The sequence below is a fragment of the Pleurodeles waltl genome, chromosome 7 (assembly GCF_031143425.1).
Source record: "Pleurodeles waltl isolate 20211129_DDA chromosome 7, aPleWal1.hap1.20221129, whole genome shotgun sequence".
NCBI lineage: Eukaryota > Metazoa > Chordata > Amphibia > Caudata > Salamandridae > Pleurodeles > Pleurodeles waltl.
The window spans coordinates 1,544,610,048-1,544,617,494 of NC_090446.1; the positions used below are offsets into that span (position 1 = coordinate 1,544,610,048).

At 48.6% G+C, this 7,447-nt stretch overlaps 1 protein-coding gene across 3 annotated transcripts in view; it reads right to left on the bottom strand.

Annotated features, from left to right (window-relative positions):
* The window catches only part of LOC138246675 (carcinoembryonic antigen-related cell adhesion molecule 16-like), a 68,648-nt gene extending 65,071 nt beyond the window's left edge, over nt 1–3,577 (bottom strand). For all 3 annotated transcript variants that reach the window (XM_069201433.1, XM_069201431.1, XM_069201432.1), the window contains exon 1: nt 3,336–3,577. The gene's annotated coding sequence lies outside the window, so the exon portion shown is untranslated. The remainder of the gene's footprint in view (nt 1–3,335) is intronic.
* Between the last annotated feature and the right edge of the window lie 3,870 nt (nt 3,578–7,447).

Consider the following 7,447-nt stretch of genomic DNA (forward strand, 5'->3'; position numbering starts at 1 on the left):
ATCTTCCTGCCCCTTCTCGTGGCTGACACTGGCTCTGTCTCACGTTATATGTTCCTGCCCCTTCCTGAGGCTGACACTGGCTCTGACACACGTCATATGCTCCTGCCCCTTCCTGAGGCTGACACTGGCTCTGTCACACGTCATATCTTCCTGCCACTTCCTGAGGCTGACACTGGCTCTGTCACATGTCATATCCTTCTGCCCCTTCCTGAGGCAGACACTGGCTCTGTCACACGTCATATCTTCCTGCCCCTTCTCGTGGCTGACACTGGCTCTGTCTCACGTCATATGTTCCTGCCCCTTCCTGAGGCTGACACTGGCTCTATCACACCTCATATCTTCCTGCATCTTCTCGTGGCTGACACTGGCTCTGTCTCACATCATATGCTCCTGCCCTTTCCTGAGACTGACACTGGCTCTGTCACACATCATATGCTCCTGCCCCTTCCTGAGGCTGACACTGGCTCTGTCACACATCATATGCTCCTGCCCCTTCCTGAGGCTGACACTGGCTCTGACACACGTCATATCTTCCTGCCCCTTCTCGTGGCTGACACTGGCTCTGTCACATGTCATATCCTTCTGCCCCTTCCTGAGGCAGACACTGGCTCTGTCACACGTCATATCTTCCTGCCCCTTCTCGTGGCTGACACTGGCTCTGTCTCACGTCATATGTTCCTGCCCCTTCCTGAGGCTGACACTGGCTCTATCACACCTCATATCTTCCTGCATCTTCTCGTGGCTGACACTGGCTCTGTCACACATCATATGCTCCTGCCCCTTCCTGAGGCTGACACTCGCTCTGTCACACGTCATATCCTCCTGCCCCTTCTCGTGGCTGACACTGGCTCTGACACACGTCATATCTTCCTGCCCCTTCTCGTGGCTGACACTGGCTCTGACACATGTCATATCTTTCTGCCCCTTCCTGAGGCTGACACTGGCTCTGTCACACGTCATATCTTCCTGCCACTTCCTGAGGCTGACACTGGCTCTGTCACACGTCATATCCTTCTGCCCTTTTCCTGAGGCTGACACTGGCTCTGTCACACGTCATATCTTCCTGCCCCTTCTCGTGGCTGACACTGGCTCTGTCTCACGTCATATGTTCCTGCCCCTTCCTGAGGCTGACACTGGCTCTATCACACCTCATATCTTCCTGCATCTTCTCGTGGCTGACACTGGCTCTGTCTCACATCATATGCTCCTGCCCTTTCCTGAGACTGACACTGGCTCTATCACACATCATATGCTGCTGCCCCTTCCTGAGGCTGACACTAGCTCTGTCACACATCATATGCTCCTGCCCCTTCCTGAGGCTGACACTGGCTCTGACACACGTCATATCTTCCTGCCCCTTCTCGTGGCTGACACTGGCTATGTCACACATCATATCTTCCTGCCCCTTCCTGAGGCTGACACTGGCTCTGTCACACATCATATGCTCCTGCCCCTTCCTGAGGCTGACACTCGCTCTGTCACACGTCATATCCTCCTGCCCCTTCTCGTGGCTGACACTGGCTCTGACACACGTCATATCTTCCTGCCCCTTCTTGTGGCTGACACTGGCTCTGACACACGTCATATCTTCCTGCCCCTTCCTGAGGCTGACACTGGCTCTGACACACGTCATATCTTCTTGCCCCTTCCTGAGGCTGACACTGGCTCTGTCACACGCCATATGTTCCTGCCTCTTCTCGTGGCTGACACTGGCTCTGACACATTCCCTATGTTCCTCCCCCTCTCGTGGCTGACACTGACCCTGTCTCACGTCATATCTTCCTGCCCCTTCCTGAGGCTGACACTGGCGCAGTCACACGTCATATCTTCCTGCCCCTTCTCGTGGCTGACACTGGCTCTGACACACATCATATCTTCCTGCCCCTTCTGGTGGCTGACACTGGCTCTGTCACACGTCATATCCTCCTGCCCCTTCCTGAGGCTGACACTGGCTCTGGCACACGTCATATCTTCCTGCCGCTTCCTGAGGCTCACACTGGCGCTGTCACACGTCATATCTTCCTGCCCCTTCTCGTGGCTGACACTGGCTCTGTCACATGTCATATCCTCCTGCCCCTTCCTGAGGCTGACACTGGCTCTGTCACACGTCATATCTTCCTGCCCCTTCTCGTGGCTGACACTGGCTCTGTCTCACGTCATATGTTCCTGCCCCTTCCTGAGGCTGACACTGGCTCTGGCACACATCATATGTTCCTGCCCTTTCCTGAGGCTGACACTGGCTCTGACACATGTCATATTCTCCTGCCCCTTCCTGAGGCTGACACTGGCTCTGTCACACGTCATATCTTCCTGCCCCTTCCTGAGGCTGACACTGGCTCTGACACACGTCATATCTTCCTGCCCCTTCCTGAGGCTGACACTGGCTCTGACACACGTCATATCTTCCTGCCCCTTCCTGAGGCTGACACTGGCTCTGTCACATGTCATATCTTCCTGCCCCTTCTCGTGGCTGACACTGGCTCTGTCACACATCATATCCTCCTGCTCCTTCTCGTGGCTGACACTGGCTCTGTCACACGTCATATCTTCCTGCCCCTTCTCATGGCTGACACTGGCTCTGTCTCACGTCATATGTTCCTGCCCCTTCCTGAGGCTGACACTGGCTGTGTCACACGCCATATGCTCCTGCCTCTTCCTGAGGCTGACACTGGCTCTGTCACAAGTCTTTTATTCCTGCTTCGGTCAAATGCCACTTTGCTGGGGTGGCTCTGTCACATGTCACATTGCTCTCCATGTTCTACTGACTGAGAGTAGCTCTGTCAGCAGTCACATAGACCCATTATTTCTCCTGGCTGAGGAGGGCTGTGCCAGAAGTCAGATTACCCTTTCCTTTCTCTAGGCAAGGAGTGATTCTGCCAGATGTCACATTGTCATGTCCTTTCCTATGACAGATATATGTTATGTCACACTTAGCATTGCTGTCTCATTTCTTGTAGCCGACAGTGGCTGCGCTTGTCACATTGCCCACCTCTCCCCATGGCTGGAAGTGGCTTGTTTGATGTGACTATGGGCTTGATTTAGATTTTCGGTGGATGGGTTCCTCCCTCACAACAGTGACGGATATCGCATACACTGATATATAAATCCTATTAGTTGCTATGGGATTTATATTTCGGCAGACGGGATATCCATCACCATTGTGACAAAGTAACCGCTCTGCCGAAATTTAAATCAGGCCCTATGTCATTTCACCTGGTAGTGATTAACCAATAGATAGAATTCCATCTATTGACCTATCCTTTGGTAGAGAGTTCCTCTACCAAGCACCTGATTCCCAGTCCATACGATTGGATAAGAGTGGCTCAGACACTTACCTGGCTCCTGTCTCAAGTGGAGAAGATGCTCTGTCCCTTTTGAAGGTGGGTGTTTTGGGAGCTCCTGGGGTAGACGTGTCTCTGTAAAGATCCCTGGGCCCTCAGTGGTGAATCCTCAGGATCTACTCTTGGGATGGTAGATTCACGCTGTGTGCTGAGCCGGCCTCTGAGTGCTGTATGCCAAGCTGCTTTGCAGTGAGAATAAATATTCAGAAATCCCCGTCGTAATGTCCCAATGAAGAGTGGCTATTAAACGTGTGAGTGGGGAAGATTACTGAAAAATAAACACAAACTGTGTGGATGGATAGAAAGAAGGAAGCACCATTGGGAACTTGCAAAAAAGAGGAAATTGCCTCAGAGTGTATTTTGTAATTGTCTCATCACAGAGCGACCTTGTGACTTTCTCATAAATTCAACGACTTAACTTTGAACTGAGCAAGTCTAGTTGCGGAACTGAACAAAGAGAACAAAGAAGACTCCTCCAACACCAGTTGTTCTATGAGGTCAGATAGGAATCAGGCTGAGTAAGAGACGCTTTCGTCTGGTGTGGATGACTCACCCGTTGGGGTGGGGGATGGCCCATGTTTGGGAGTGCAAACAAAAACAACTGAGATAAATTCTGTCTTGAGAGTTTGTGGTTGGTCCATATCCTGAGTATGAATGTGATGTGTGTGAGTTTGTATGTGGGTGCGTGTATGAGGGTGTGTATGTGGTGTGTGCATGAACGTGTGTGTAAGTGTGTTTGTGGACCTGTGTGTGTATGGGTGTGTGTGTGCTTGGGTGGGTAGGTGTGGTGAGTGTGTTTGTGTGTATGTGCTTATACGTGTATGTGTCTGTGGGTTAGTGTGTGTGGGTGTGGTGTGTGTTTGTGTGTGAGTGTCAGTGGACTGGGTGTGCTTCACCTTGGAGTAACCACATCCTGCCAGAGGCAGTAACATGGCATGTGGAACTGGCAATGAAACAGGTTGGAAAGATTTCAACAACATCAAGGCAACAGCGGCATAAATCGAAACACTCACAGGTTCAGAAGATCCCTGTGCATCCTGCTGATGATGTATGACTCCAAACACTATTAGACCATCAACATATTAATGTACAGTAAAAAAAAAAAACAATATAGAATCTCTGTAGGTAGGCAACTACTTCATTTCAAACAGGAATTTGCTCCAAATGGCATATAGGAACCTAAACATTAGCGAATCAGTGGTGAATGCATGGGACAAAAGACACAACTGTACTCACTAATGGGGCTGGTCCTGGATGGCCAACATGGCAAAAGCTTCTAAACAGATCTCTGACCTACCACTCAAACATTCTGTAGAATCCTTGCATGCGTCATCATCTGAAGATCTGCTTCTGTGCAGTTGACAACTACAGCCATTGTGTATCAAGAAGAAGTTTAGCAATGGCACCTGACTGGCTGCTCATGTTTCTTATCGACTGTGGACAAGTGAGGTTTGTGAGAAGGGGAGTGGCAAGAAAAGGCAACAGAGAAGTGAACAGAGTACCTGAGCTGGAGTAGATGGAAGTGCAGTTTCTGAGTCCTTGAGGAAGAAGACACTGAGACTACGTTTCCACCTTGATGGTTCAATGAGGAGGACGGCAAACGATAGGGAGAGAGTGTGAAGTGAACACCACTAGAGTGACAACCAATAGTGGCTACAACCAGAGAGTGAGTCAGCAGGATGGAGAAGGTACAGGTAACGAAGAAGGGCACCCAGTCTGAAGCATGTGACTCTAACTCCTAAATGGAGACAGGAGAGCTGAGTATTGGCAGAGTAAATCCCCACATTCTTCCTACAGTAGTTAGACAGGTTTTAGAAGGAACTATTGACCAAGATGGGTGTACAGGGACCAAGGATCAGATAGGCACAGAGCATCAGATGTGAAATAATGTCCATGGAAAGCGGTGTGGTATACACCCTTCAGGACCATTATGAAATATACCTGTGGTGAGAAAAGCAGATCAATAGACAATGGCCATTGAAGAAGGAGGTATTGGGGTTACTAGTTTTGGCTCAGCTGAATGCAAGACAGGTATGGGACAGAGGCTTGCAGCTTTGTCTACAGTGCAGGCTTCCTACTAGTGTCCATGGTGGAGGACGGGCAGTGAGTAGGGAGAGGAGAGATGATTCATCATTCCCCATTTCCTCTGGTGGGTTCACTTTGGTGAAAGAGGGGCCTTGTAAATAGAGGTCAAGTTTCCAATGATAAATGTGAAGTTTGAGTGTTCATAGGAGGTCTGCATACACCAGCCCCTTATTCAGGAAAGCCTTCTGGTGCAACAAGGATAGTGACAGGGCCCACTGTGGTTATAGAGACTGCAAATGTAACAAACAGAGAGTTCCCACGAACCAGACACATGACACTTGGGGCAGCACACCAACAGTGACCGCAGCCAGGGAACAATAAGGCTCAGTGGAAATTCACTAGCTGGGAGAGTAACCTCAGATATGGCTGCACCAAGTTCACTGATGGCACAGCTGGAAAAAGGTGATCTGGGAAATGCTGCCGGATACCAAGAAAAACATATCCCATCCGGGCAAAACTGACAAATTCACTAAAAACGATGAAGCCCTAGCCCTGGCATTTCCAGGAGAAGCTCAAGCCAAACAGGTGCCAGGGTGGATGATTTAAAACAGTTGACATCCACGGAAAATATTTTACTGGCAACTTAGGGCCTGAGTTTGAGTTTGAGTACAATCTCCATAGTCTATTATGGGATTGTGATAAGGCAGGTAGGCTAGCTGTCATGTTTGTGATGGATTAACCCCCTCTGCCAAATTCTAAATCAGGCCCTAAGCCCTCACATACCCCTCGTAGGACCAAGACCTTGGAAGGCGGCCTAGGTATTAGTTTCCTGTGTCAAGACCTCAGCAATGCATTAAACAGACGGACTGAGGCAAATGATCGTGTCTCAAGCCTAAAGGGCGTAAAATCGTACAAGAAAAGTTACAACAGCTAATGACCACCACAAAGAACCAGGAAAAATTAGGAGAGGATGCCACTTATGTGAAATAACCAGTGCATTGTGGGGCAATGCAGTAAGGGGTATTCCTGAACAATTGACTCAGTGAGCTTGTTCAAACAGACAGCTCTCCTCCAGATTTAAGGTAAAAGTGAGCACATCATGCACTGACACAGAGACACCACCAGGGGACCCGTGTATAATACAGACAGTCAAGACCATGAAATACAGACACAGAGATATAAATGAATGAGACATTTTTGAACTGCAAAATTCTGATGACATTGTGCACCCAACATTCAGTGTCATTCAAACACAACCATATGTCCCCCAGAACATGTTCAACAGCTGATAAAATTGTCTGATAGATTAAAACAAAAATTGAGAGTGATGGGCATAGGCTAAATGTTTCTGTACGCATCAAAAGTCAGGGTTGTTTTCTTATCTATGTCCATACTTATCGAGTTGCCTGAAGCTGCAAGGGACTGGGGGAAGAAAGGAAGAGCACTAGCTTTACCCCAATGGAATACAAGATCAAAGGCAATGCTCTATCAGTCACAGCAACTTCTGGAGAGTGGGACATCAGCATAATAGGAAGTTACCCCTTGCTCCAGAGCATTAAAAGGAATAGAGGTGGAGGGAATTATGGTTTTCCAAATGAAGGTAGGTGAGAATGAAGAAGCTGACACCCTGAGGAAACTTCCACATGGGTACAAACACAAATGCTGCAAACACAAATGAGGCAGAGTTGTATAGCTTCTAGGTATTCCCTTATGCAGAGGACCACCATGCTGACATGGGTAGGGAATGATGACACACATAGGGGTGGTGGAACTGAGCACACAGACTCACTCATCTGGCTATCAAGAGCAAGACTGCTAGATGTACCTAATGTTATTACAGAGGCGTGTGACTTGAAAATGATTACTCCAAATTTATCCTTATTGTATGAGATAAGGGATGTCAAGGATTCCAGAATGAGATGGTGCCAAGATCAAATCTTCAGTATGTGGGAGAATTAAACAACATATGCACATTTTGAGGTTTAGTAAGGAAGACGGGACAAGATAGTTCTCAAATGTTGTATTTAGATTCAGGTCTTATGATTTTTTATCAAGACAGATAAACAGGTGCTTACGGGGTC